The sequence below is a fragment of the Eschrichtius robustus genome, chromosome 1 (assembly GCF_028021215.1).
Source record: "Eschrichtius robustus isolate mEscRob2 chromosome 1, mEscRob2.pri, whole genome shotgun sequence".
Classification (NCBI taxonomy): Eukaryota; Metazoa; Chordata; class Mammalia; order Artiodactyla; family Eschrichtiidae; genus Eschrichtius; species Eschrichtius robustus.
Window position 1 is genome coordinate 145,940,531 of NC_090824.1, and position 26,924 is coordinate 145,967,454.

General features: G+C 54.5%; 10 non-coding genes across 10 annotated transcripts; all 10 read left to right on the forward strand.

Annotated features, from left to right (window-relative positions):
• The first annotated feature begins 757 nt into the window (after positions 1-757).
• On the forward strand, positions 758-849 carry LOC137750262 (small nucleolar RNA SNORD116). Its single transcript, XR_011070409.1, has one exon. It is a non-coding gene; the product is annotated as a small nucleolar RNA SNORD116 (small nucleolar RNA).
• A 2,407-nt stretch (positions 850-3,256) lies between these two features.
• LOC137752963 (small nucleolar RNA SNORD116) lies at positions 3,257-3,348 on the forward strand. The gene has a single exon (XR_011071333.1). It is a non-coding gene; the product is annotated as a small nucleolar RNA SNORD116 (small nucleolar RNA).
• Positions 3,349-6,275: 2,927 nt separating this feature from the next.
• Positions 6,276-6,367, forward strand: LOC137750269 (small nucleolar RNA SNORD116). The gene has a single exon (XR_011070411.1). It is a non-coding gene; the product is annotated as a small nucleolar RNA SNORD116 (small nucleolar RNA).
• A 2,407-nt stretch (positions 6,368-8,774) lies between these two features.
• On the forward strand, positions 8,775-8,866 carry LOC137752967 (small nucleolar RNA SNORD116). The gene has a single exon (XR_011071334.1). It is a non-coding gene; the product is annotated as a small nucleolar RNA SNORD116 (small nucleolar RNA).
• Positions 8,867-11,793: 2,927 nt separating this feature from the next.
• Positions 11,794-11,885, forward strand: LOC137750274 (small nucleolar RNA SNORD116). The gene has a single exon (XR_011070412.1). It is a non-coding gene; the product is annotated as a small nucleolar RNA SNORD116 (small nucleolar RNA).
• Positions 11,886-14,292: 2,407 nt separating this feature from the next.
• On the forward strand, positions 14,293-14,384 carry LOC137752971 (small nucleolar RNA SNORD116). Its single transcript, XR_011071336.1, has one exon. It is a non-coding gene; the product is annotated as a small nucleolar RNA SNORD116 (small nucleolar RNA).
• A 2,927-nt stretch (positions 14,385-17,311) lies between these two features.
• Positions 17,312-17,403, forward strand: LOC137750277 (small nucleolar RNA SNORD116). The gene has a single exon (XR_011070413.1). It is a non-coding gene; the product is annotated as a small nucleolar RNA SNORD116 (small nucleolar RNA).
• A 2,407-nt stretch (positions 17,404-19,810) lies between these two features.
• LOC137752976 (small nucleolar RNA SNORD116) lies at positions 19,811-19,902 on the forward strand. Its single transcript, XR_011071338.1, has one exon. It is a non-coding gene; the product is annotated as a small nucleolar RNA SNORD116 (small nucleolar RNA).
• Positions 19,903-22,829: 2,927 nt separating this feature from the next.
• Positions 22,830-22,921, forward strand: LOC137750283 (small nucleolar RNA SNORD116). Its single transcript, XR_011070415.1, has one exon. It is a non-coding gene; the product is annotated as a small nucleolar RNA SNORD116 (small nucleolar RNA).
• A 2,407-nt stretch (positions 22,922-25,328) lies between these two features.
• On the forward strand, positions 25,329-25,420 carry LOC137752981 (small nucleolar RNA SNORD116). Its single transcript, XR_011071339.1, has one exon. It is a non-coding gene; the product is annotated as a small nucleolar RNA SNORD116 (small nucleolar RNA).
• The last annotated feature ends 1,504 nt before the right edge of the window (positions 25,421-26,924 follow it).

Here is a 26,924-nt window from a genome sequence, read left to right on the forward strand (position 1 = left end):
CGTGAAGTACTTGAGGATCCTCGTAGGAACCTTGTGGTGGTGAGTGGAAATTCTTTGCAGAAACCTAGATGTTTGGCCACGGGGACTTGTGCCCTGAGACTACACCCTCACCTTCTTGGCTCTTCCAGTGGCACCCCAGATCCGATGCCATGATCCTTAGCTCCATTGGCAGCCCCGTGGTTCGGCTCTGGCCGCTCCTGACTGCTGACATGATTGAGATCGTTGGCTGCCCTGCGGTGGAGCCTGCAACTTTGAACGTGCAGCCTTTGAGCAGGTGGATTGATGATGACTCCCATAAATGCACTGCTTGGAACTCTGAACCAATGAATGGGTCTCAGGTTTCTCCGCGGTCATGTCACTGACAGGCCCGGGGGCGAAAACACAAGGCGCCAGGGCAAGTTACCCAGTTGCTGCAAGGGTTTACCCTGCCAGTTTGGGCATTGGAATATCTCCAATGCCAATAGCTTTCTGTACGACCCAAGCGCATCGCCTCTGGCTTGACAAGGTTCGTGGTAGAAAACTTGTGGGGGTAAACGGAACATCTTTGAAGAAACCTAGATGTTTGGCCACGGGGACTTGTGCGGCGAGACTACCCCGTCACATTCCGGGCTCTTCCTGGGGAACCCGAGCTCCGATGCCCTGAGACTTGGGTGCACTTTCTGCCCCGTGCCTCGAGTCTGGCCGCTCCCTACTGCTGAGAGGATTGAGCTTGCTGACAGTCCGCGACTTTCCACGTCCAGCCTTTGAGCAGCTGCGTGGATCGATGGTGACTCCCATAAATGCATTCCTTCAAAATCTAAACAAAATGAATGAGCAATACCTACCATCTTCTCATCCTAACTGAGGTCCAGCACGTGGCTCCCAAAGGAAAATTAGGGAGAGGTCCATGTCGCATTTGCTACTGTGGGCGTGCTCAGCAACATTGTTCAAGTTGAGGGTGGCGGGCTTCTCGTGCAGAAAGAGCCATGTGGAAAGGAGCCTGGGATGTCCATCTACATGGGAAGGCTAAGGACTACTTGATGTCTCTGGGCACCTGAGTTTAGCCAAAACTGCTATATCCTGCCGCGGTCTGTATGCGGGTATGAAAGGAATCGTGAGCCACTGGTACTCCTCTGGCTTGCCCTCGAGATCTACAGGCCACCCTCGAGCTCAGGTCGTTGCCTTGTTCCCGCAAGGAAGCAGAAGTCTCTGCACTCAGGGTCAGAGAAGGAGTCCTGGCCAGGCCAGGCTTCTATGTCATGTTCAGCTTGGGAGGTGGGATGTAGTTTACGTTTGCCCTGATGGTCAGGGGAAATCAAATGGGCCACCGTCCCACAGACTTGGGCGACGCTGTTGGCTCCTCCTTGGGTTGTGTCCTGCTTGTGTGTTGTGTGTGGAGAGGTTGGAAAATGCCTTAGGCAAATCCAGGGGATATCAAACTACTTAGGTGAGCGGTGGATTCGTCTGGATCCTGGTGGAGAGAGGAAGGCAAGGCGAGTGGGAAATACACGTGAGAGTGTTGGCTAAGCCCACAGGCTTACTGTTGGGTGGATAGATGGTCGGTGGACATAGGGTTCCCGGAACTCTTTTGGGATATCTTCAGAAGCATTTGGAGTCCCGTGTAGGGTAGGAATACAGGTGCACATTCATGGACCATCCCAACCTTTTCCTCTCCTTTCTCAATGTGCTTCACGGCGGGTCCTTGTTCCACTGAATGGTGCCTTCACAGCACAGTATGGTGTCTTCTCACTGGGCCCGATTTGGACCCGTTGGGAAGTTTTGTCCCTGTGTGGCCTCCTTGCCGCTATGTTGAGGATGTTAAGGTGTTCCTTAGGACAGCCCAGCGTCATTGCTATGCCCAGTCGGCATAGCATTCCCTGAGGTTTGGAGCTCTTCCCGGAGGTCTTTGGGCCCAACCATGCAGAAAGAAGCGAGTTGGCTGCCAAGGAAATGCTACAGGTTTAAGGGCTGGAGTGAATGTGTGCTGCAGGGGTCATTTTGTCCTGCCGCCTTCTGGTGCTGCGAGCCTGTGATCTCCAGCATGCATGGCTTCAAGCCAGAGAAGTCATGCCGGTTCAAGGGTCCAGGATGTTGGAGGCGTTCCCTCATTGCACGGCTGTGGGTGACACGTTGGTTCTGGAGGACCTGGGTCTCATGTTTTCTCCAAGGTCTTGTCCTTGAAAGGAAGAAGACAATGTGCAAGGTGCTACGATAAGATACCCAGTTGCTGCAAGGGTTTGCTCCGCCACTTTGGGCATTGGAATGGCTCCCTTGCCATTAGCTGTGGTTGCGGTCCTAAGAAGTTCCTCTGGCTTGGAAGGAGACCAGGAAGTATGCCTGCTGGTGAGTCTCCCTTGATCAGTCCAGGGGTTCCTCAGGTGCCCTTTGTCACGGGTCCCTACGAGCCGCTTTTGATGGAGGTCGTCATATTCGGCCAAGGGCCCTTCCCTTGTGGAAGATCTCTCGCCTTGAGGGTGTGTCCACTGTGTGGAATCATAAGTGCCAAAGGCGTGTTTGTTGCCAAAGAGGGCACTTGCTCTTAGGCTGAGGGGGCCCAGTTGTCCTGAGGGTGTCTCAGGGGATCAGGAAGACATCGTTTTGATGTGATGCGGGGCAGATTGCTCAGGAGAGGAATTTCAGGGCCCGAGACCAGGGTGTTGTTGGCCGGCGGCGCTCTTTGTCCTGATGGCCGCATGCTCTGAAGGCGCCTGTGCCACGATGCTTTCACGTTTGGGTGTGTACACACAGGCAAGAGGGACAGCAAATGAAATGTTGAGGAGAGATAGAACACACATCACTGGGTGGTATCGACCTGTCCCTCGCTGCGCCCGTGCACCCTCCTCAAGCCTGCGTGTGTTCTCTCACCCGAGCCAGGTGGAATGCCAGGGAAAGAATGCTAGCAGCAGCCTGGGGCCATCCGTATAATCCCTGATACCCGTTGAAAGGAGGACGGCGTGGCAAGGCGAGGCCAGGCGAAGGAGTTTCGGATGGGTCCTGGCGTGCATTCCATGAGGATCCTGCTTTAACCCTTGTTGCGGTAAGGGACACTTCTTTGCTTAACCTAAAGGTTTGACGACGGGAACGTGTGCACCGGGGCTACACCCTCACCTTCTGGTAATTTCTCGGGGAACACGAGCTTTGATGCCCTGAGAACTGGCTGCATTTCCTGACCCATGGCTCGGCTCTGGCCACTTCTGTACGCTGATATGATTCAGCTCGCTGGCCCTCCCATGGTGGAATCTGCAACTTTGCATGTCCAACCTTTGAGCCCGTGCTTGGATCGATGATGACTCCCACAAATGCATTCCTTGGAAATCTGAACAAAATGAGTGAAAAATCCCTACCGTCTCCTCGTTGGAACTGAGGTCCAGCACGTGGCTCCCAAAAGGAAAGTAGGGAGAGGTTCACATTGCATTTGAGGCCGTGGGTGTCCACAGCCACGTTGTTCAAGTTGAGGGTTGTGGTCATCTCATGGGGAGAAGAGCCATTGGGAAAGGAGCCTGGGATGCCAATGCAGGTGGGAAGGCTTGGGACAGCGTGCCGTCTCTTTGTTCCTTGGTCTAGCCAGGACTGCTGTCCCCTGCCACGGTTCAGCAGGCAGGTTGGAGAGGAAGCGTGCGCCATTGCTGGTTCTGCCCCCTGCGCTTGTGTTCTACAGGCTGCCCCCACCTGCTGGTCATTGCCTTGTGGCCTCAAAGAAACAGAAGTCTGTAGGCTCAGGGTCAGAACAGGATTCCAGGCCTAGGCCAGGCTTATTTGTCATGTTCTGCTTGGTAGACCATATGCAACTTAGGTTTCTCCTGATGAGGGGAGAAATCAAATGGGCCACCGTTCCTGGGAGTTTAGGCAATCTGATGGCTTCTCCTCGGGTTGTGTCCTGCTTGTGTGTGCTGTGTGAAGGGGCTGGAAAATGCCTTAGTCAAGCTTGGTCACGGCAAGCTTCCTTGGTGAGGGGTGGCTCTGGCATCTTGCCGTGACACGTTGGGATTCCGGTGGAGAGAGAGTAAGGCAAGGCGAGTGAAAGAGACACGTGAGATGGCTGGCTAAGCCCACAGGTTTATTGGTGGGTGGATAGATCGATGGTGGCCATTGAGTCCCCGGAACACATTTGGGATTCCCTCAGGAGCATCTGGAGGCACGTGTAGGGAGAGAATAAGGGAGCACCTTTGTGGACTGTCCCGCCTCTTTCCTCTCCTTGGTCGATTTGCTTCATGGCGTGTCCTTGTCCAGCGAAAGGTTGCCTTCATGGCACAGTATGGTGTCTTCTCATGGGGGCCGATTTAGAGGCCTTGGGGTGTTTTGTCCCTGTCTGGCCACGTTCCCCCTGTGTTGAAGATGTGAAGGTGTTCCTGAGGACAGCCAAGCATCATTTCTATACCCGGCCCACATAGCGTTCCCTGAGGATTGGAGCTCTACTAGGAGGTCATTGGGCGCAACCATGCAGAATCAAGGGAGTCGGTTGCCAAGCAAAGGCTACAGTTTTAAGGGCAGGAGAGGATGTGTGGTGTGGGTGTCATTTTTCCTGCCACCCGCTGGTGCGTCGAGACTGTGGTATCCGGCGAGCCTGGCCACAGGCCAGACAAATCATACCGGTTCAAGTGTCTAGGCTGTTGTCTGGGTTCTCTCGTTGCATGGCTGTGGGTAACAAGTTGCTTGTAGAGTACCTGGGCCTCACGGTTTCCCCACTGTCACGTCACTGATGGGCCCAGAGTGTGAAAGTACCAGACACCACTGCAAGTTACACCATTGCTGCAAGGGTTTCCCCGCCGCGTTGAGCATCGGAATGGTTCCCGTGCCATTAGCTTTGTGTGTGGGCTAAGGGTAGGTTGCCAGTCTTGGCAGCAGGCCAGGAAGTATGGCTACAGGTGAATCTCCATTATTCAGTCCAGGAGTTCCTCTGGTGCGTTTTGTCACCGGTCCCTACAAGCTGCTTTTGTTGGAGGTCGTGACATTTGGCCAAGGGCCGTTCCCTTGTGGAAGATCTCAGGGACCACATTTCCCCTTGAGGGTGAGTCCATTGTTTGGAAGCGTATGCGCCAGGAGTGGTTTGGTTCCCCAGAGGGCAGTGGCTCTTACGCTGAGTAATCCCATTTCCCCTGAGGGTGTCTCAGCGGTTCAGGATGACATCCCTATGCTGTGTCAGTGGGGAGGCGGCTCAGGCGGGGAAGTTCAAGGCCCATACCAGTGGTTTGATGGACTGCCGTGCTCTTTGTGTTGATGCCCGTGCACTCTGAAGGCATCTGTGCCACGATGCATTCACGTTTGGCTGTGGACACACAGACATGATGCGCTGCAAATGAAATGTTGAGGGGAGATATAGCGCACATCGCTGGGCTGTATCACCCTTTCCCTCTGTGCCCCCGTTCACTTTTCTCAAACATCCCTGTGTTCTGTCACACTGAGGCAGGTGGTGGAGTGCCCGGGAACAAACACCTGCAGCAGCATGGGGCCCTCTGTATAGTCCATGAAACCTGGCGAAGTGAGGACAGTGCGGCAAGTTGAGGCAAGTCGAGGCAAAAGAGTCTCAGAGTGATTTTGGCGTGAAGTACTTGAGGATCCTCGTAGGAACCTTGTGGTGGTGAGTGGAAATTCTTTGCAGAAACCTAGATGTTTGGCCACGGGGACTTGTGCCCTGAGACTACACCCTCACCTTCTTGGCTCTTCCAGTGGCACCCCAGATCCGATGCCATGATCCTTAGCTCCATTGGCAGCCCCGTGGGTCGGCTCTGGCCGCTCCTGACTGCTGACATGATTGAGATCGTTGGCTGCCCTGCGGTGGAGCCTGCAACTTTGAACGTGCAGCCTTTGAGCAGGTGGATTGATGATGACTCCCATAAATGCACTGCTTGGAACTCTGAACCAATGAATGGGTCTCAGGTTTCTCCGCGGTCATGTCACTGACAGGCCCGGGGGTGAAAACACAAGGCGCCAGGGCAAGTTACCCAGTTGCTGCAAGGGTTTACCCTGCCAGTTTGGGCATTGGAATATCTCCAATGCCAATAGCTTTCTGTACGACCCAAGCGCATCGCCTCTGGCTTGACAAGGTTCGTGGTAGAAAACTTGTGGGGGTAAACGGAACATCTTTGAAGAAACCTAGATGTTTGGCCACGGGGACTTGTGCGGCGAGACTACCCCGTCACATTCCGGGCTCTTCCTGGGGAACCCGAGCTCCGATGCCCTGAGACTTGGGTGCACTTTCTGCCCCGTGCCTCGAGTCTGGCCGCTCCCTACTGCTGAGAGGATTGAGCTTGCTGACAGTCCGCGACTTTCCACGTCCAGCCTTTGAGCAGCTGCGTGGATCGATGGTGACTCCCATAAATGCATTCCTTCAAAATCTAAACAAAATGAATGAGCAATACCTACCATCTTCTCATCCTAACTGAGGTCCAGCACGTGGCTCCCAAAGGAAAATTAGGGAGAGGTCCATGTCGCATTTGCTACTGTGGGCGTGCTCAGCAACATTGTTCAAGTTGAGGGTGGCGGGCTTCTCGTGCAGAAAGAGCCATGTGGAAAGGAGCCTGGGATGTCCATCTACATGGGAAGGCTAAGGACTACTTGATGTCTCTGGGCACCTGAGTTTAGCCAAAACTGCTATATCCTGCCGCGGTCTGTATGCGGGTATGAAAGGAATCGTGAGCCACTGGTACTCCTCTGGCTTGCCCTCGAGATCTACAGGCCACCCTCGAGCTCAGGTCGTTGCCTTGTTCCCGCAAGGAAGCAGAAGTCTCTGCACTCAGGGTCAGAGAAGGAGTCCTGGCCAGGCCAGGCTTCTATGTCATGTTCAGCTTGGGAGGTGGGATGTAGTTTACGTTTGCCCTGATGGTCAGGGGAAATCAAATGGGCCACCGTCCCACAGACTTGGGCGACGCTGTTGGCTCCTCCTTGGGTTGTGTCCTGCTTGTGTGTTGTGTGTGGAGAGGTTGGAAAATGCCTTAGGCAAATCCAGGGGATATCAAACTACTTAGGTGAGCGGTGGATTCGTCTGGATCCTGGTGGAGAGAGGAAGGCAAGGCGAGTGGGAAATACACGTGAGAGTGTTGGCTAAGCCCACAGGCTTACTGTTGGGTGGATAGATGGTCGGTGGACATAGGGTTCCCGGAACTCTTTTGGGATATCTTCAGAAGCATTTGGAGTCCCGTGTAGGGTAGGAATACAGGTGCACATTCATGGACCATCCCAACCTTTTCCTCTCCTTTCTCAATGTGCTTCACGGCGGGTCCTTGTTCCACTGAATGGTGCCTTCACAGCACAGTATGGTGTCTTCTCACTGGGCCCGATTTGGACCCGTTGGGAAGTTTTGTCCCTGTGTGGCCTCCTTGCCGCTATGTTGAGGATGTTAAGGTGTTCCTTAGGACAGCCCAGCGTCATTGCTATGCCCAGTCGGCATAGCATTCCCTGAGGTTTGGAGCTCTTCCCGGAGGTCTTTGGGCCCAACCATGCAGAAAGAAGCGAGTTGGCTGCCAAGGAAATGCTACAGGTTTAAGGGCTGGAGTGAATGTGTGCTGCAGGGGTCATTTTGTCCTGCCGCCTTCTGGTGCTGCGAGCCTGTGATCTCCAGCATGCATGGCTTCAAGCCAGAGAAGTCATGCCGGTTCAAGGGTCCAGGATGTTGGAGGCGTTCCCTCATTGCACGGCTGTGGGTGACACGTTGGTTCTGGAGGACCTGGGTCTCATGTTTTCTCCAAGGTCTTGTCCTTGAAAGGAAGAAGACAATGTGCAAGGTGCTACGATAAGATACCCAGTTGCTGCAAGGGTTTGCTCCGCCACTTTGGGCATTGGAATGGCTCCCTTGCCATTAGCTGTGGTTGCGGTCCTAAGAAGTTCCTCTGGCTTGGAAGGAGACCAGGAAGTATGCCTGCTGGTGAGTCTCCCTTGATCAGTCCAGGGGTTCCTCAGGTGCCCTTTGTCACGGGTCCCTACGAGCCGCTTTTGATGGAGGTCGTCATATTCGGCCAAGGGCCCTTCCCTTGTGGAAGATCTCTCGCCTTGAGGGTGTGTCCACTGTGTGGAATCATAAGTGCCAAAGGCGTGTTTGTTGCCAAAGAGGGCACTTGCTCTTAGGCTGAGGGGGCCCAGTTGTCCTGAGGGTGTCTCAGGGGATCAGGAAGACATCGTTTTGATGTGATGCGGGGCAGATTGCTCAGGAGAGGAATTTCAGGGCCCGAGACCAGGGTGTTGTTGGCCGGCGGCGCTCTTTGTCCTGATGGCCGCATGCTCTGAAGGCGCCTGTGCCACGATGCTTTCACGTTTGGGTGCGTACACACAGGCAAGAGGGACAGCAAATGAAATGTTGAGGAGAGATAGAACACACATCACTGGGTGGTATCGACCTGTCCCTCGCTGCGCCCGTGCACCCTCCTCAAGCCTGCGTGTGTTCTCTCACCCGAGCCAGGTGGAATGCCAGGGAAAGAATGCTAGCAGCAGCCTGGGGCCATCCGTATAATCCCTGATACCCGTTGAAAGGAGGACGGCGTGGCAAGGCGAGGCCAGGCGAAGGAGTTTCGGATGGGTCCTGGCGTGCATTCCATGAGGATCCTGCTTTAACCCTTGTTGCGGTAAGGGACACTTCTTTGCTTAACCTAAAGGTTTGACGACGGGAACGTGTGCACCGGGGCTACACCCTCACCTTCTGGTAATTTCTCGGGGAACACGAGCTTTGATGCCCTGAGAACTGGCTGCATTTCCTGACCCATGGCTCGGCTCTGGCCACTTCTGTACGCTGATATGATTCAGCTCGCTGGCCCTCCCATGGTGGAATCTGCAACTTTGCATGTCCAACCTTTGAGCCCGTGCTTGGATCGATGATGACTCCCACAAATGCATTCCTTGGAAATCTGAACAAAATGAGTGAAAAATCCCTACCGTCTCCTCGTTGGAACTGAGGTCCAGCACGTGGCTCCCAAAAGGAAAGTAGGGAGAGGTTCACATTGCATTTGAGGCCGTGGGTGTCCACAGCCACGTTGTTCAAGTTGAGGGTTGTGGTCATCTCATGGGGAGAAGAGCCATTGGGAAAGGAGCCTGGGATGCCAATGCAGGTGGGAAGGCTTGGGACAGCGTGCCGTCTCTTTGTTCCTTGGTCTAGCCAGGACTGCTGTCCCCTGCCACGGTTCAGCAGGCAGGTTGGAGAGGAAGCGTGCGCCATTGCTGGTTCTGCCCCCTGCGCTTGTGTTCTACAGGCTGCCCCCACCTGCTGGTCATTGCCTTGTGGCCTCAAAGAAACAGAAGTCTGTAGGCTCAGGGTCAGAACAGGATTCCAGGCCTAGGCCAGGCTTATTTGTCATGTTCTGCTTGGTAGACCATATGCAACTTAGGTTTCTCCTGATGAGGGGAGAAATCAAATGGGCCACCGTTCCTGGGAGTTTAGGCAATCTGATGGCTTCTCCTCGGGTTGTGTCCTGCTTGTGTGTGCTGTGTGAAGGGGCTGGAAAATGCCTTAGTCAAGCTTGGTCACGGCAAGCTTCCTTGGTGAGGGGTGGCTCTGGCATCTTGCCGTGACACGTTGGGATTCCGGTGGAGAGAGAGTAAGGCAAGGCGAGTGAAAGAGACACGTGAGATGGCTGGCTAAGCCCACAGGTTTATTGGTGGGTGGATAGATCGATGGTGGCCATTGAGTCCCCGGAACACATTTGGGATTCCCTCAGGAGCATCTGGAGGCACGTGTAGGGAGAGAATAAGGGAGCACCTTTGTGGACTGTCCCGCCTCTTTCCTCTCCTTGGTCGATTTGCTTCATGGCGTGTCCTTGTCCAGCGAAAGGTTGCCTTCATGGCACAGTATGGTGTCTTCTCATGGGGGCCGATTTAGAGGCCTTGGGGTGTTTTGTCCCTGTCTGGCCACGTTCCCCCTGTGTTGAAGATGTGAAGGTGTTCCTGAGGACAGCCAAGCATCATTTCTATACCCGGCCCACATAGCGTTCCCTGAGGATTGGAGCTCTACTAGGAGGTCATTGGGCGCAACCATGCAGAATCAAGGGAGTCGGTTGCCAAGCAAAGGCTACAGTTTTAAGGGCAGGAGAGGATGTGTGGTGTGGGTGTCATTTTTCCTGCCACCCGCTGGTGCGTCGAGACTGTGGTATCCGGCGAGCCTGGCCACAGGCCAGACAAATCATACCGGTTCAAGTGTCTAGGCTGTTGTCTGGGTTCTCTCGTTGCATGGCTGTGGGTAACAAGTTGCTTGTAGAGTACCTGGGCCTCACGGTTTCCCCACTGTCACGTCACTGATGGGCCCAGAGTGTGAAAGTACCAGACACCACTGCAAGTTACACCATTGCTGCAAGGGTTTCCCCGCCGCGTTGAGCATCGGAATGGTTCCCGTGCCATTAGCTTTGTGTGTGGGCTAAGGGTAGGTTGCCAGTCTTGGCAGCAGGCCAGGAAGTATGGCTACAGGTGAATCTCCATTATTCAGTCCAGGAGTTCCTCTGGTGCGTTTTGTCACCGGTCCCTACAAGCTGCTTTTGTTGGAGGTCGTGACATTTGGCCAAGGGCCGTTCCCTTGTGGAAGATCTCAGGGACCACATTTCCCCTTGAGGGTGAGTCCATTGTTTGGAAGCGTATGCGCCAGGAGTGGTTTGGTTCCCCAGAGGGCAGTGGCTCTTACGCTGAGTAATCCCATTTCCCCTGAGGGTGTCTCAGCGGTTCAGGATGACATCCCTATGCTGTGTCAGTGGGGAGGCGGCTCAGGCGGGGAAGTTCAAGGCCCATACCAGTGGTTTGATGGACTGCCGTGCTCTTTGTGTTGATGCCCGTGCACTCTGAAGGCATCTGTGCCACGATGCATTCACGTTTGGCTGTGGACACACAGACATGATGCGCTGCAAATGAAATGTTGAGGGGAGATATAGCGCACATCGCTGGGCTGTATCACCCTTTCCCTCTGTGCCCCCGTTCACTTTTCTCAAACATCCCTGTGTTCTGTCACACTGAGGCAGGTGGTGGAGTGCCCGGGAACAAACACCTGCAGCAGCATGGGGCCCTCTGTATAGTCCATGAAACCTGGCGAAGTGAGGACAGTGCGGCAAGTTGAGGCAAGTCGAGGCAAAAGAGTCTCAGAGTGATTTTGGCGTGAAGTACTTGAGGATCCTCGTAGGAACCTTGTGGTGGTGAGTGGAAATTCTTTGCAGAAACCTAGATGTTTGGCCACGGGGACTTGTGCCCTGAGACTACACCCTCACCTTCTTGGCTCTTCCAGTGGCACCCCAGATCCGATGCCATGATCCTTAGCTCCATTGGCAGCCCCGTGGGTCGGCTCTGGCCGCTCCTGACTGCTGACATGATTGAGATCGTTGGCTGCCCTGCGGTGGAGCCTGCAACTTTGAACGTGCAGCCTTTGAGCAGGTGGATTGATGATGACTCCCATAAATGCACTGCTTGGAACTCTGAACCAATGAATGGGTCTCAGGTTTCTCCGCGGTCATGTCACTGACAGGCCCGGAGGCGAAAACACAAGGCGCCAGGGCAAGTTACCCAGTTGCTGCAAGGGTTTACCCTGCCAGTTTGGGCATTGGAATATCTCCAATGCCAATAGCTTTCTGTACGACCCAAGCGCATCGCCTCTGGCTTGACAAGGTTCGTGGTAGAAAACTTGTGGGGGTAAACGGAACATCTTTGAAGAAACCTAGATGTTTGGCCACGGGGACTTGTGCGGCGAGACTACCCCGTCACATTCCGGGCTCTTCCTGGGGAACCCGAGCTCCGATGCCCTGAGACTTGGGTGCACTTTCTGCCCCGTGCCTCGAGTCTGGCCGCTCCCTACTGCTGAGAGGATTGAGCTTGCTGACAGTCCGCGACTTTCCACGTCCAGCCTTTGAGCAGCTGCGTGGATCGATGGTGACTCCCATAAATGCATTCCTTCAAAATCTAAACAAAATGAATGAGCAATACCTACCATCTTCTCATCCTAACTGAGGTCCAGCACGTGGCTCCCAAAGGAAAATTAGGGAGAGGTCCATGTCGCATTTGCTACTGTGGGCGTGCTCAGCAACATTGTTCAAGTTGAGGGTGGCGGGCTTCTCGTGCAGAAAGAGCCATGTGGAAAGGAGCCTGGGATGTCCATCTACATGGGAAGGCTAAGGACTACTTGATGTCTCTGGGCACCTGAGTTTAGCCAAAACTGCTATATCCTGCCGCGGTCTGTATGCGGGTATGAAAGGAATCGTGAGCCACTGGTACTCCTCTGGCTTGCCCTCGAGATCTACAGGCCACCCTCGAGCTCAGGTCGTTGCCTTGTTCCCGCAAGGAAGCAGAAGTCTCTGCACTCAGGGTCAGAGAAGGAGTCCTGGCCAGGCCAGGCTTCTATGTCATGTTCAGCTTGGGAGGTGGGATGTAGTTTACGTTTGCCCTGATGGTCAGGGGAAATCAAATGGGCCACCGTCCCACAGACTTGGGCGACGCTGTTGGCTCCTCCTTGGGTTGTGTCCTGCTTGTGTGTTGTGTGTGGAGAGGTTGGAAAATGCCTTAGGCAAATCCAGGGGATATCAAACTACTTAGGTGAGCGGTGGATTCGTCTGGATCCTGGTGGAGAGAGGAAGGCAAGGCGAGTGGGAAATACACGTGAGAGTGTTGGCTAAGCCCACAGGCTTACTGTTGGGTGGATAGATGGTCGGTGGACATAGGGTTCCCGGAACTCTTTTGGGATATCTTCAGAAGCATTTGGAGTCCCGTGTAGGGTAGGAATACAGGTGCACATTCATGGACCATCCCAACCTTTTCCTCTCCTTTCTCAATGTGCTTCACGGCGGGTCCTTGTTCCACTGAATGGTGCCTTCACAGCACAGTATGGTGTCTTCTCACTGGGCCCGATTTGGACCCGTTGGGAAGTTTTGTCCCTGTGTGGCCTCCTTGCCGCTATGTTGAGGATGTTAAGGTGTTCCTTAGGACAGCCCAGCGTCATTGCTATGCCCAGTCGGCATAGCATTCCCTGAGGTTTGGAGCTCTTCCCGGAGGTCTTTGGGCCCAACCATGCAGAAAGAAGCGAGTTGGCTGCCAAGGAAATGCTACAGGTTTAAGGGCTGGAGTGAATGTGTGCTGCAGGGGTCATTTTGTCCTGCCGCCTTCTGGTGCTGCGAGCCTGTGATCTCCAGCATGCATGGCTTCAAGCCAGAGAAGTCATGCCGGTTCAAGGGTCCAGGATGTTGGAGGCGTTCCCTCATTGCACGGCTGTGGGTGACACGTTGGTTCTGGAGGACCTGGGTCTCATGTTTTCTCCAAGGTCTTGTCCTTGAAAGGAAGAAGACAATGTGCAAGGTGCTACGATAAGATACCCAGTTGCTGCAAGGGTTTGCTCCGCCACTTTGGGCATTGGAATGGCTCCCTTGCCATTAGCTGTGGTTGCGGTCCTAAGAAGTTCCTCTGGCTTGGAAGGAGACCAGGAAGTATGCCTGCTGGTGAGTCTCCCTTGATCAGTCCAGGGGTTCCTCAGGTGCCCTTTGTCACGGGTCCCTACGAGCCGCTTTTGATGGAGGTCGTCATATTCGGCCAAGGGCCCTTCCCTTGTGGAAGATCTCTCGCCTTGAGGGTGTGTCCACTGTGTGGAATCATAAGTGCCAAAGGCGTGTTTGTTGCCAAAGAGGGCACTTGCTCTTAGGCTGAGGGGGCCCAGTTGTCCTGAGGGTGTCTCAGGGGATCAGGAAGACATCGTTTTGATGTGATGCGGGGCAGATTGCTCAGGAGAGGAATTTCAGGGCCCGAGACCAGGGTGTTGTTGGCCGGCGGCGCTCTTTGTCCTGATGGCCGCATGCTCTGAAGGCGCCTGTGCCACGATGCTTTCACGTTTGGGTGCGTACACACAGGCAAGACGGACAGCAAATGAAATGTTGAGGAGAGATAGAACACACATCACTGGGTGGTATCGACCTGTCCCTCGCTGCGCCCGTGCACCCTCCTCAAGCCTGCGTGTGTTCTCTCACCCGAGCCAGGTGGAATGCCAGGGAAAGAATGCTAGCAGCAGCCTGGGGCCATCCGTATAATCCCTGATACCCGTTGAAAGGAGGACGGCGTGGCAAGGCGAGGCCAGGCGAAGGAGTTTCGGATGGGTCCTGGCGTGCATTCCATGAGGATCCTGCTTTAACCCTTGTTGCGGTAAGGGACACTTCTTTGCTTAACCTAAAGGTTTGACGACGGGAACGTGTGCACCGGGGCTACACCCTCACCTTCTGGTAATTTCTCGGGGAACACGAGCTTTGATGCCCTGAGAACTGGCTGCATTTCCTGACCCATGGCTCGGCTCTGGCCACTTCTGTACGCTGATATGATTCAGCTCGCTGGCCCTCCCATGGTGGAATCTGCAACTTTGCATGTCCAACCTTTGAGCCCGTGCTTGGATCGATGATGACTCCCACAAATGCATTCCTTGGAAATCTGAACAAAATGAGTGAAAAATCCCTACCGTCTCCTCGTTGGAACTGAGGTCCAGCACGTGGCTCCCAAAAGGAAAGTAGGGAGAGGTTCACATTGCATTTGAGGCCGTGGGTGTCCACAGCCACGTTGTTCAAGTTGAGGGTTGTGGTCATCTCATGGGGAGAAGAGCCATTGGGAAAGGAGCCTGGGATGCCAATGCAGGTGGGAAGGCTTGGGACAGCGTGCCGTCTCTTTGTTCCTTGGTCTAGCCAGGACTGCTGTCCCCTGCCACGGTTCAGCAGGCAGGTTGGAGAGGAAGCGTGCGCCATTGCTGGTTCTGCCCCCTGCGCTTGTGTTCTACAGGCTGCCCCCACCTGCTGGTCATTGCCTTGTGGCCTCAAAGAAACAGAAGTCTGTAGGCTCAGGGTCAGAACAGGATTCCAGGCCTAGGCCAGGCTTATTTGTCATGTTCTGCTTGGTAGACCATATGCAACTTAGGTTTCTCCTGATGAGGGGAGAAATCAAATGGGCCACCGTTCCTGGGAGTTTAGGCAATCTGATGGCTTCTCCTCGGGTTGTGTCCTGCTTGTGTGTGCTGTGTGAAGGGGCTGGAAAATGCCTTAGTCAAGCTTGGTCACGGCAAGCTTCCTTGGTGAGGGGTGGCTCTGGCATCTTGCCGTGACACGTTGGGATTCCGGTGGAGAGAGAGTAAGGCAAGGCGAGTGAAAGAGACACGTGAGATGGCTGGCTAAGCCCACAGGTTTATTGGTGGGTGGATAGATCGATGGTGGCCATTGAGTCCCCGGAACACATTTGGGATTCCCTCAGGAGCATCTGGAGGCACGTGTAGGGAGAGAATAAGGGAGCACCTTTGTGGACTGTCCCGCCTCTTTCCTCTCCTTGGTCGATTTGCTTCATGGCGTGTCCTTGTCCAGCGAAAGGTTGCCTTCATGGCACAGTATGGTGTCTTCTCATGGGGGCCGATTTAGAGGCCTTGGGGTGTTTTGTCCCTGTCTGGCCACGTTCCCCCTGTGTTGAAGATGTGAAGGTGTTCCTGAGGACAGCCAAGCATCATTTCTATACCCGGCCCACATAGCGTTCCCTGAGGATTGGAGCTCTACTAGGAGGTCATTGGGCGCAACCATGCAGAATCAAGGGAGTCGGTTGCCAAGCAAAGGCTACAGTTTTAAGGGCAGGAGAGGATGTGTGGTGTGGGTGTCATTTTTCCTGCCACCCGCTGGTGCGTCGAGACTGTGGTATCCGGCGAGCCTGGCCACAGGCCAGACAAATCATACCGGTTCAAGTGTCTAGGCTGTTGTCTGGGTTCTCTCGTTGCATGGCTGTGGGTAACAAGTTGCTTGTAGAGTACCTGGGCCTCACGGTTTCCCCACTGTCACGTCACTGATGGGCCCAGAGTGTGAAAGTACCAGACACCACTGCAAGTTACACCATTGCTGCAAGGGTTTCCCCGCCGCGTTGAGCATCGGAATGGTTCCCGTGCCATTAGCTTTGTGTGTGGGCTAAGGGTAGGTTGCCAGTCTTGGCAGCAGGCCAGGAAGTATGGCTACAGGTGAATCTCCATTATTCAGTCCAGGAGTTCCTCTGGTGCGTTTTGTCACCGGTCCCTACAAGCTGCTTTTGTTGGAGGTCGTGACATTTGGCCAAGGGCCGTTCCCTTGTGGAAGATCTCAGGGACCACATTTCCCCTTGAGGGTGAGTCCATTGTTTGGAAGCGTATGCGCCAGGAGTGGTTTGGTTCCCCAGAGGGCAGTGGCTCTTACGCTGAGTAATCCCATTTCCCCTGAGGGTGTCTCAGCGGTTCAGGATGACATCCCTATGCTGTGTCAGTGGGGAGGCGGCTCAGGCGGGGAAGTTCAAGGCCCATACCAGTGGTTTGATGGACTGCCGTGCTCTTTGTGTTGATGCCCGTGCACTCTGAAGGCATCTGTGCCACGATGCATTCACGTTTGGCTGTGGACACACAGACATGATGCGCTGCAAATGAAATGTTGAGGGGAGATATAGCGCACATCGCTGGGCTGTATCACCCTTTCCCTCTGTGCCCCCGTTCACTTTTCTCAAACATCCCTGTGTTCTGTCACACTGAGGCAGGTGGTGGAGTGCCCGGGAACAAACACCTGCAGCAGCATGGGGCCCTCTGTATAGTCCATGAAACCTGGCGAAGTGAGGACAGTGCGGCAAGTTGAGGCAAGTCGAGGCAAAAGAGTCTCAGAGTGATTTTGGCGTGAAGTACTTGAGGATCCTCGTAGGAACCTTGTGGTGGTGAGTGGAAATTCTTTGCAGAAACCTAGATGTTTGGCCACGGGGACTTGTGCCCTGAGACTACACCCTCACCTTCTTGGCTCTTCCAGTGGCACCCCAGATCCGATGCCATGATCCTTAGCTCCATTGGCAGCCCCGTGGGTCGGCTCTGGCCGCTCCTGACTGCTGACATGATTGAGATCGTTGGCTGCCCTGCGGTGGAGCCTGCAACTTTGAACGTGCAGCCTTTGAGCAGGTGGATTGATGATGACTCCCATAAATGCACTGCTTGGAACTCTGAACCAATGAATGGGTCTCAGGTTTCTCCGCGGTCATGTCACTGACAGGCCCGGGGGCGAAAACACAAGGCGCCAGGGCAAGTTACCCAGTTGCTACAAGGGTTTACCCTGCCAGTTTGGGCATTGGAATATCTCCAATGCCAATAGCTTTCTGTACGACCCAAGCGCATCGCCTCTGGCTTGACAAGGTTCGTGGTAGAAAACTTGTGGGGGTAAACGGAACATCTTTGAAGAAACCTAGATGTTTGGCCACGGGGACTTGTGCGGCGAGACTACCCCGTCACATTCCGGGCTCTTCCTGGGGAACCCGAGCTCCGATGCCCTGAGACTTGGGTGCACTTTCTGCCCCGTGCCTCGAGTCTGGCCGCTCCCTACTGCTGAGAGGATTGAGCTTGCTGACAGTCCGCGACTTTCCACGTCCAGCCTTTGAGCAGCTGCGTGGATCGATGGTGACTCCCATAAATGCATTCCTTCAAAATCTAAACAAAATGAATGAGCAATACCTACCATCTTCTCATCCTAACTGAGGTCCAGCACGTGGCTCCCAAAGGAAAATTAGGGAGAGGTCCATGTCGCATTTGCTACTGTGGGCGTGCTCAGCAACATTGTTCAAGTTGAGGGTGGCGGGCTTCTCGTGCAGAAAGAGCCATGTGGAAAGGAGCCTGGGATGTCCATCTACATGGGAAGGCTAAGGACTACTTGATGTCTCTGGGCACCTGAGTTTAGCCAAAACTGCTATATCCTGCCGCGGTCTGTATGCGGGTATGAAAGGAAGCGTGAGCCACTGGTACTCCTCTGGCTTGCCCTCGAGATCTACAGGCCACCCTCGAGCTCAGGTCGTTGCCTTGTTCCCGCAAGGAAGCAGAAGTCTCTGCACTCAGGGTCAGAGAAGGAGTCCTGGCCAGGCCAGGCTTCTATGTCATGTTCAGCTTGGGAGGTGGGATGTAGTTTACGTTTGCCCTGATGGTCAGGGGAAATCAAATGGGCCACCGTCCCACAGACTTGGGCGACGCTGTTGGCTCCTCCTTGGGTTGTGTCCTGCTTGTGTGTTGTGTGTGGAGAGGTTGGAAAATGCCTTAGGCAAATCCAGGGGATATCAAACTACTTAGGTGAGCGGTGGATTCGTCTGGATCCTGGTGGAGAGAGGAAGGCAAGGCGAGTGGGAAATACACGTGAGAGTGTTGGCTAAGCCCACAGGCTTACTGTTGGGTGGATAGATGGTCGGTGGACATAGGGTTCCCGGAACTCTTTTGGGATATCTTCAGAAGCATTTGGAGTCCCGTGTAGGGTAGGAATACAGGTGCACATTCATGGACCATCCCAACCTTTTCCTCTCCTTTCTCAATGTGCTTCACGGCGGGTCCTTGTTCCACTGAATGGTGCCTTCACAGCACAGTATGGTGTCTTCTCACTGGGCCCGATTTGGACCCGTTGGGAAGTTTTGTCCCTGTGTGGCCTCCTTGCCGCTATGTTGAGGATGTTAAGGTGTTCCTTAGGACAGCCCAGCGTCATTGCTATGCCCAGTCGGCATAGCATTCCCTGAGGTTTGGAGCTCTTCCCGGAGGTCTTTGGGCCCAACCATGCAGAAAGAAGCGAGTTGGCTGCCAAGGAAATGCTACAGGTTTAAGGGCTGGAGTGAATGTGTGCTGCAGGGGTCATTTTGTCCTGCCGCCTTCTGGTGCTGCGAGCCTGTGATCTCCAGCATGCATGGCTTCAAGCCAGAGAAGTCATGCCGGTTCAAGGGTCCAGGATGTTGGAGGCGTTCCCTCATTGCACGGCTGTGGGTGACACGTTGGTTCTGGAGGACCTGGGTCTCATGTTTTCTCCAAGGTCTTGTCCTTGAAAGGAAGAAGACAATGTGCAAGGTGCTACGATAAGATACCCAGTTGCTGCAAGGGTTTGCTCCGCCACTTTGGGCATTGGAATGGCTCCCTTGCCATTAGCTGTGGTTGCGGTCCTAAGAAGTTCCTCTGGCTTGGAAGGAGACCAGGAAGTATGCCTGCTGGTGAGTCTCCCTTGATCAGTCCAGGGGTTCCTCAGGTGCCCTTTGTCACGGGTCCCTACGAGCCGCTTTTGATGGAGGTCGTCATATTCGGCCAAGGGCCCTTCCCTTGTGGAAGATCTCTCGCCTTGAGGGTGTGTCCACTGTGTGGAATCATAAGTGCCAAAGGCGTGTTTGTTGCCAAAGAGGGCACTTGCTCTTAGGCTGAGGGGGCCCAGTTGTCCTGAGGGTGTCTCAGGGGATCAGGAAGACATCGTTTTGATGTGATGCGGGGCAGATTGCTCAGGAGAGGAATTTCAGGGCCCGAGACCAGGGTGTTGTTGGCCGGCGGCGCTCTTTGTCCTGATGGCCGCATGCTCTGAAGGCGCCTGTGCCACGATGCTTTCACGTTTGGGTGCGTACACACAGGCAAGAGGGACAGCAAATGAAATGTTGAGGAGAGATAGAACACACATCACTGGGTGGTATCGACCTGTCCCTCGCTGCGCCCGTGCACCCTCCTCAAGCCTGCGTGTGTTCTCTCACCCGAGCCAGGTGGAATGCCAGGGAAAGAATGCTAGCAGCAGCCTGGGGCCATCCGTATAATCCCTGATACCCGTTGAAAGGAGGACGGCGTGGCAAGGCGAGGCCAGGCGAAGGAGTTTCGGATGGGTCCTGGCGTGCATTCCATGAGGATCCTGCTTTAACCCTTGTTGCGGTAAGGGACACTTCTTTGCTTAACCTAAAGGTTTGACGACGGGAACGTGTGCACCGGGGCTACACCCTCACCTTCTGGTAATTTCTCGGGGAACACGAGCTTTGATGCCCTGAGAACTGGCTGCATTTCCTGACCCATGGCTCGGCTCTGGCCACTTCTGTACGCTGATATGATTCAGCTCGCTGGCCCTCCCATGGTGGAATCTGCAACTTTGCATGTCCAACCTTTGAGCCCGTGCTTGGATCGATGATGACTCCCACAAATGCATTCCTTGGAAATCTGAACAAAATGAGTGAAAAATCCCTACCGTCTCCTCGTTGGAACTGAGGTCCAGCACGTGGCTCCCAAAAGGAAAGTAGGGAGAGGTTCACATTGCATTTGAGGCCGTGGGTGTCCACAGCCACGTTGTTCAAGTTGAGGGTTGTGGTCATCTCATGGGGAGAAGAGCCATTGGGAAAGGAGCCTGGGATGCCAATGCAGGTGGGAAGGCTTGGGACAGCGTGCCGTCTCTTTGTTCCTTGGTCTAGCCAGGACTGCTGTCCCCTGCCACGGTTCAGCAGGCAGGTTGGAGAGGAAGCGTGCGCCATTGCTGGTTCTGCCCCCTGCGCTTGTGTTCTACAGGCTGCCCCCACCTGCTGGTCATTGCCTTGTGGCCTCAAAGAAACAGAAGTCTGTAGGCTCAGGGTCAGAACAGGATTCCAGGCCTAGGCCAGGCTTATTTGTCATGTTCTGCTTGGTAGACCATATGCAACTTAGGTTTCTCCTGATGAGGGGAGAAATCAAATGGGCCACCGTTCCTGGGAGTTTAGGCAATCTGATGGCTTCTCCTCGGGTTGTGTCCTGCTTGTGTGTGCTGTGTGAAGGGGCTGGAAAATGCCTTAGTCAAGCTTGGTCACGGCAAGCTTCCTTGGTGAGGGGTGGCTCTGGCATCTTGCCGTGACACGTTGGGATTCCGGTGGAGAGAGAGTAAGGCAAGGCGAGTGAAAGAGACACGTGAGATGGCTGGCTAAGCCCACAGGTTTATTGGTGGGTGGATAGATCGATGGTGGCCATTGAGTCCCCGGAACACATTTGGGATTCCCTCAGGAGCATCTGGAGGCACGTGTAGGGAGAGAATAAGGGAGCACCTTTGTGGACTGTCCCGCCTCTTTCCTCTCCTTGGTCGATTTGCTTCATGGCGTGTCCTTGTCCAGCGAAAGGTTGCCTTCATGGCACAGTATGGTGTCTTCTCATGGGGGCCGATTTAGAGGCCTTGGGGTGTTTTGTCCCTGTCTGGCCACGTTCCCCCTGTGTTGAAGATGTGAAGGTGTTCCTGAGGACAGCCAAGCATCATTTCTATACCCGGCCCACATAGCGTTCCCTGAGGATTGGAGCTCTACTAGGAGGTCATTGGGCGCAACCATGCAGAATCAAGGGAGTCGGTTGCCAAGCAAAGGCTACAGTTTTAAGGGCAGGAGAGGATGTGTGGTGTGGGTGTCATTTTTCCTGCCACCCGCTGGTGCGTCGAGACTGTGGTATCCGGCGAGCCTGGCCACAGGCCAGACAAATCATACCGGTTCAAGTGTCTAGGCTGTTGTCTGGGTTCTCTCGTTGCATGGCTGTGGGTAACAAGTTGCTTGTAGAGTACCTGGGCCTCACGGTTTCCCCACTGTCACGTCACTGATGGGCCCAGAGTGTGAAAGTACCAGACACCACTGCAAGTTACACCATTGCTGCAAGGGTTTCCCCGCCGCGTTGAGCATCGGAATGGTTCCCGTGCCATTAGCTTTGTGTGTGGGCTAAGGGTAGGTTGCCAGTCTTGGCAGCAGGCCAGGAAGTATGGCTACAGGTGAATCTCCATTATTCAGTCCAGGAGTTCCTCTGGTGCGTTTTGTCACCGGTCCCTACAAGCTGCTTTTGTTGGAGGTCGTGACATTTGGCCAAGGGCCGTTCCCTTGTGGAAGATCTCAGGGACCACATTTCCCCTTGAGGGTGAGTCCATTGTTTGGAAGCGTATGCGCCAGGAGTGGTTTGGTTCCCCAGAGGGCAGTGGCTCTTACGCTGAGTAATCCCATTTCCCCTGAGGGTGTCTCAGCGGTTCAGGATGACATCCCTATGCTGTGTCAGTGGGGAGGCGGCTCAGGCGGGGAAGTTCAAGGCCCATACCAGTGGTTTGATGGACTGCCGTGCTCTTTGTGTTGATGCCCGTGCACTCTGAAGGCATCTGTGCCACGATGCATTCACGTTTGGCTGTGGACACACAGACATGATGCGCTGCAAATGAAATGTTGAGGGGAGATATAGCGCACATCGCTGGGCTGTATCACCCTTTCCCTCTGTGCCCCCGTTCACTTTTCTCAAACATCCCTGTGTTCTGTCACACTGAGGCAGGTGGTGGAGTGCCCGGGAACAAACACCTGCAGCAGCATGGGGCCCTCTGTATAGTCCATGAAACCTGGCGAAGTGAGGACAGTGCGGCAAGTTGAGGCAAGTCGAGGCAAAAGAGTCTCAGAGTGATTTTGGCGTGAAGTACTTGAGGATCCTCGTAGGAACCTTGTGGTGGTGAGTGGAAATTCTTTGCAGAAACCTAGATGTCTGGCCACGGGGACTTGTGCCCTGAGACTACACCCTCACCTTCTTGGCTCTTCCAGTGGCACCCCAGATCCGATGCCATGATCCTTAGCTCCATTGGCAGCCCCGTGGGTCGGCTCTGGCCGCTCCTGACTGCTGACATGATTGAGATCGTTGGCTGCCCTGCGGTGGAGCCTGCAACTTTGAACGTGCAGCCTTTGAGCAGGTGGATTGATGATGACTCCCATAAATGCACTGCTTGGAACTCTGAACCAATGAATGGGTCTCAGGTTTCTCCGCGGTCATGTCACTGACAGGCCCGGGGGCGAAAACACAAGGCGCCAGGGCAAGTTACCCAGTTGCTGCAAGGGTTTACCCTGCCAGTTTGGGCATTGGAATATCTCCAATGCCAATAGCTTTCTGTACGACCCAAGCGCATCGCCTCTGGCTTGACAAGGTTCGTGGTAGAAAACTTGTGGGGGTAAACGGAACATCTTTGAAGAAACCTAGATGTTTGGCCACGGGGACTTGTGCGGCGAGACTACCCCGTCACATTCCGGGCTCTTCCTGGGGAACCCGAGCTCCGATGCCCTGAGACTTGGGTGCACTTTCTGCCCCGTGCCTCGAGTCTGGCCGCTCCCTACTGCTGAGAGGATTGAGCTTGCTGACAGTCCGCGACTTTCCACGTCCAGCCTTTGAGCAGCTGCGTGGATCGATGGTGACTCCCATAAATGCATTCCTTCAAAATCTAAACAAAATGAATGAGCAATACCTACCATCTTCTCATCCTAACTGAGGTCCAGCACGTGGCTCCCAAAGGAAAATTAGGGAGAGGTCCATGTCGCATTTGCTACTGTGGGCGTGCTCAGCAACATTGTTCAAGTTGAGGGTGGCGGGCTTCTCGTGCAGAAAGAGCCATGTGGAAAGGAGCCTGGGATGTCCATCTACATGGGAAGGCTAAGGACTACTTGATGTCTCTGGGCACCTGAGTTTAGCCAAAACTGCTATATCCTGCCGCGGTCTGTATGCGGGTATGAAAGGAATCGTGAGCCACTGGTACTCCTCTGGCTTGCCCTCGAGATCTACAGGCCACCCTCGAGCTCAGGTCGTTGCCTTGTTCCCGCAAGGAAGCAGAAGTCTCTGCACTCAGGGTCAGAGAAGGAGTCCTGGCCAGGCCAGGCTTCTATGTCATGTTCAGCTTGGGAGGTGGGATGTAGTTTACGTTTGCCCTGATGGTCAGGGGAAATCAAATGGGCCACCGTCCCACAGACTTGGGCGACGCTGTTGGCTCCTCCTTGGGTTGTGTCCTGCTTGTGTGTTGTGTGTGGAGAGGTTGGAAAATGCCTTAGGCAAATCCAGGGGATATCAAACTACTTAGGTGAGCGGTGGATTCGTCTGGATCCTGGTGGAGAGAGGAAGGCAAGGCGAGTGGGAAATACACGTGAGAGTGTTGGCTAAGCCCACAGGCTTACTGTTGGGTGGATAGATGGTCGGTGGACATAGGGTTCCCGGAACTCTTTTGGGATATCTTCAGAAGCATTTGGAGTCCCGTGTACGGTAGGAATACAGGTGCACATTCATGGACCATCCCAACCTTTTCCTCTCCTTTCTCAATGTGCTTCACGGCGGGTCCTTGTTCCACTGAATGGTGCCTTCACAGCACAGTATGGTGTCTTCTCACTGGGCCCGATTTGGACCCGTTGGGAAGTTTTGTCCCTGTGTGGCCTCCTTGCCGCTATGTTGAGGATGTTAAGGTGTTCCTTAGGACAGCCCAGCGTCATTGCTATGCCCAGTCGGCATAGCATTCCCTGAGGTTTGGAGCTCTTCCCGGAGGTCTTTGGGCCCAACCATGCAGAAAGAAGCGAGTTGGCTGCCAAGGAAATGCTACAGGTTTAAGGGCTGGAGTGAATGTGTGCTGCAGGGGTCATTTTGTCCTGCCGCCTTCTGGTGCTGCGAGCCTGTGATCTCCAGCATGCATGGCTTCAAGCCAGAGAAGTCATGCCGGTTCAAGGGTCCAGGATGTTGGAGGCGTTCCCTCATTGCACGGCTGTGGGTGACACGTTGGTTCTGGAGGACCTGGGTCTCATGTTTTCTCCAAGGTCTTGTCCTTGAAAGGAAGAAGACAATGTGCAAGGTGCTACGATAAGATACCCAGTTGCTGCAAGGGTTTGCTCCGCCACTTTGGGCATTGGAATGGCTCCCTTGCCATTAGCTGTGGTTGCGGTCCTAAGAAGTTCCTCTGGCTTGGAAGGAGACCAGGAAGTATGCCTGCTGGTGAGTCTCCCTTGATCAGTCCAGGGGTTCCTCAGGTGCCCTTTGTCACGGGTCCCTACGAGCCGCTTTTGATGGAGGTCGTCATATTCGGCCAAGGGCCCTTCCCTTGTGGAAGATCTCTCGCCTTGAGGGTGTGTCCACTGTGTGGAATCATAAGTGCCAAAGGCGTGTTTGTTGCCAAAGAGGGCACTTGCTCTTAGGCTGAGGGGGCCCAGTTGTCCTGAGGGTGTCTCAGGGGATCAGGAAGACATCGTTTTGATGTGATGCGGGGCAGATTGCTCAGGAGAGGAATTTCAGGGCCCGAGACCAGGGTGTTGTTGGCCGGCGGCGCTCTTTGTCCTGATGGCCGCATGCTCTGAAGGCGCCTGTGCCACGATGCTTTCACGTTTGGGTGCGTACACACAGGCAAGAGGGACAGCAAATGAAATGTTGAGGAGAGATAGAACACACATCACTGGGTGGTATCGACCTGTCCCTCGCTGCGCCCGTGCACCCTCCTCAAGCCTGCGTGTGTTCTCTCACCCGAGCCAGGTGGAATGCCAGGGAAAGAATGCTAGCAGCAGCCTGGGGCCATCCGTATAATCCCTGATACCCGTTGAAAGGAGGACGGCGTGGCAAGGCGAGGCCAGGCGAAGGAGTTTCGGATGGGTCCTGGCGTGCATTCCATGAGGATCCTGCTTTAACCCTTGTTGCGGTAAGGGACACTTCTTTGCTTAACCTAAAGGTTTGACGACGGGAACGTGTGCACCGGGGCTACACCCTCACCTTCTGGTAATTTCTCGGGGAACACGAGCTTTGATGCCCTGAGAACTGGCTGCATTTCCTGACCCATGGCTCGGCTCTGGCCACTTCTCTACGCTGATATGATTCAGCTCGCTGGCCCTCCCATGGTGGAATCTGCAACTTTGCATGTCCAACCTTTGAGCCCGTGCTTGGATCGATGATGACTCCCACAAATGCATTCCTTGGAAATCTGAACAAAATGAGTGAAAAATCCCTACCGTCTCCTCGTTGGAACTGAGGTCCAGCACGTGGCTCCCAAAAGGAAAGTAGGGAGAGGTTCACATTGCATTTGAGGCCGTGGGTGTCCACAGCCACGTTGTTCAAGTTGAGGGTTGTGGTCATCTCATGGGGAGAAGAGCCATTGGGAAAGGAGCCTGGGATGCCAATGCAGGTGGGAAGGCTTGGGACAGCGTGCCGTCTCTTTGTTCCTTGGTCTAGCCAGGACTGCTGTCCCCTGCCACGGTTCAGCAGGCAGGTTGGAGAGGAAGCGTGCGCCATTGCTGGTTCTGCCCCCTGCGCTTGTGTTCTACAGGCTGCCCCCACCTGCTGGTCATTGCCTTGTGGCCTCAAAGAAACAGAAGTCTGTAGGCTCAGGGTCAGAACAGGATTCCAGGCCTAGGCCAGGCTTATTTGTCATGTTCTGCTTGGTAGACCATATGCAACTTAGGTTTCTCCTGATGAGGGGAGAAATCAAATGGGCCACCGTTCCTGGGAGTTTAGGCAATCTGATGGCTTCTCCTCGGGTTGTGTCCTGCTTGTGTGTGCTGTGTGAAGGGGCTGGAAAATGCCTTAGTCAAGCTTGGTCACGGCAAGCTTCCTTGGTGAGGGGTGGCTCTGGCATCTTGCCGTGACACGTTGGGATTCCGGTGGAGAGAGAGTAAGGCAAGGCGAGTGAAAGAGACACGTGAGATGGCTGGCTAAGCCCACAGGTTTATTGGTGGGTGGATAGATCGATGGTGGCCATTGAGTCCCCGGAACACATTTGGGATTCCCTCAGGAGCATCTGGAGGCACGTGTAGGGAGAGAATAAGGGAGCACCTTTGTGGACTGTCCCGCCTCTTTCCTCTCCTTGGTCGATTTGCTTCATGGCGTGTCCTTGTCCAGCGAAAGGTTGCCTTCATGGCACAGTATGGTGTCTTCTCATGGGGGCCGATTTAGAGGCCTTGGGGTGTTTTGTCCCTGTCTGGCCACGTTCCCCCTGTGTTGAAGATGTGAAGGTGTTCCTGAGGACAGCCAAGCATCATTTCTATACCCGGCCCACATAGCGTTCCCTGAGGATTGGAGCTCTACTAGGAGGTCATTGGGCGCAACCATGCAGAATCAAGGGAGTCGGTTGCCAAGCAAAGGCTACAGTTTTAAGGGCAGGAGAGGATGTGTGGTGTGGGTGTCATTTTTCCTGCCACCCGCTGGTGCGTCGAGACTGTGGTATCCGGCGAGCCTGGCCACAGGCCAGACAAATCATACCGGTTCAAGTGTCTAGGCTGTTGTCTGGGTTCTCTCGTTGCATGGCTGTGGGTAACAAGTTGCTTGTAGAGTACCTGGGCCTCACGGTTTCCCCACTGTCACGTCACTGATGGGCCCAGAGTGTGAAAGTGCCAGACACCACTGCAAGTTACACCATTGCTGCAAGGGTTTCCCCGCCGCGTTGAGCATCGGAATGGTTCCCGTGCCATTAGCTTTGTGTGTGGGCTAAGGGTAGGTTGCCAGTCTTGGCAGCAGGCCAGGAAGTATGGCTACAGGTGAATCT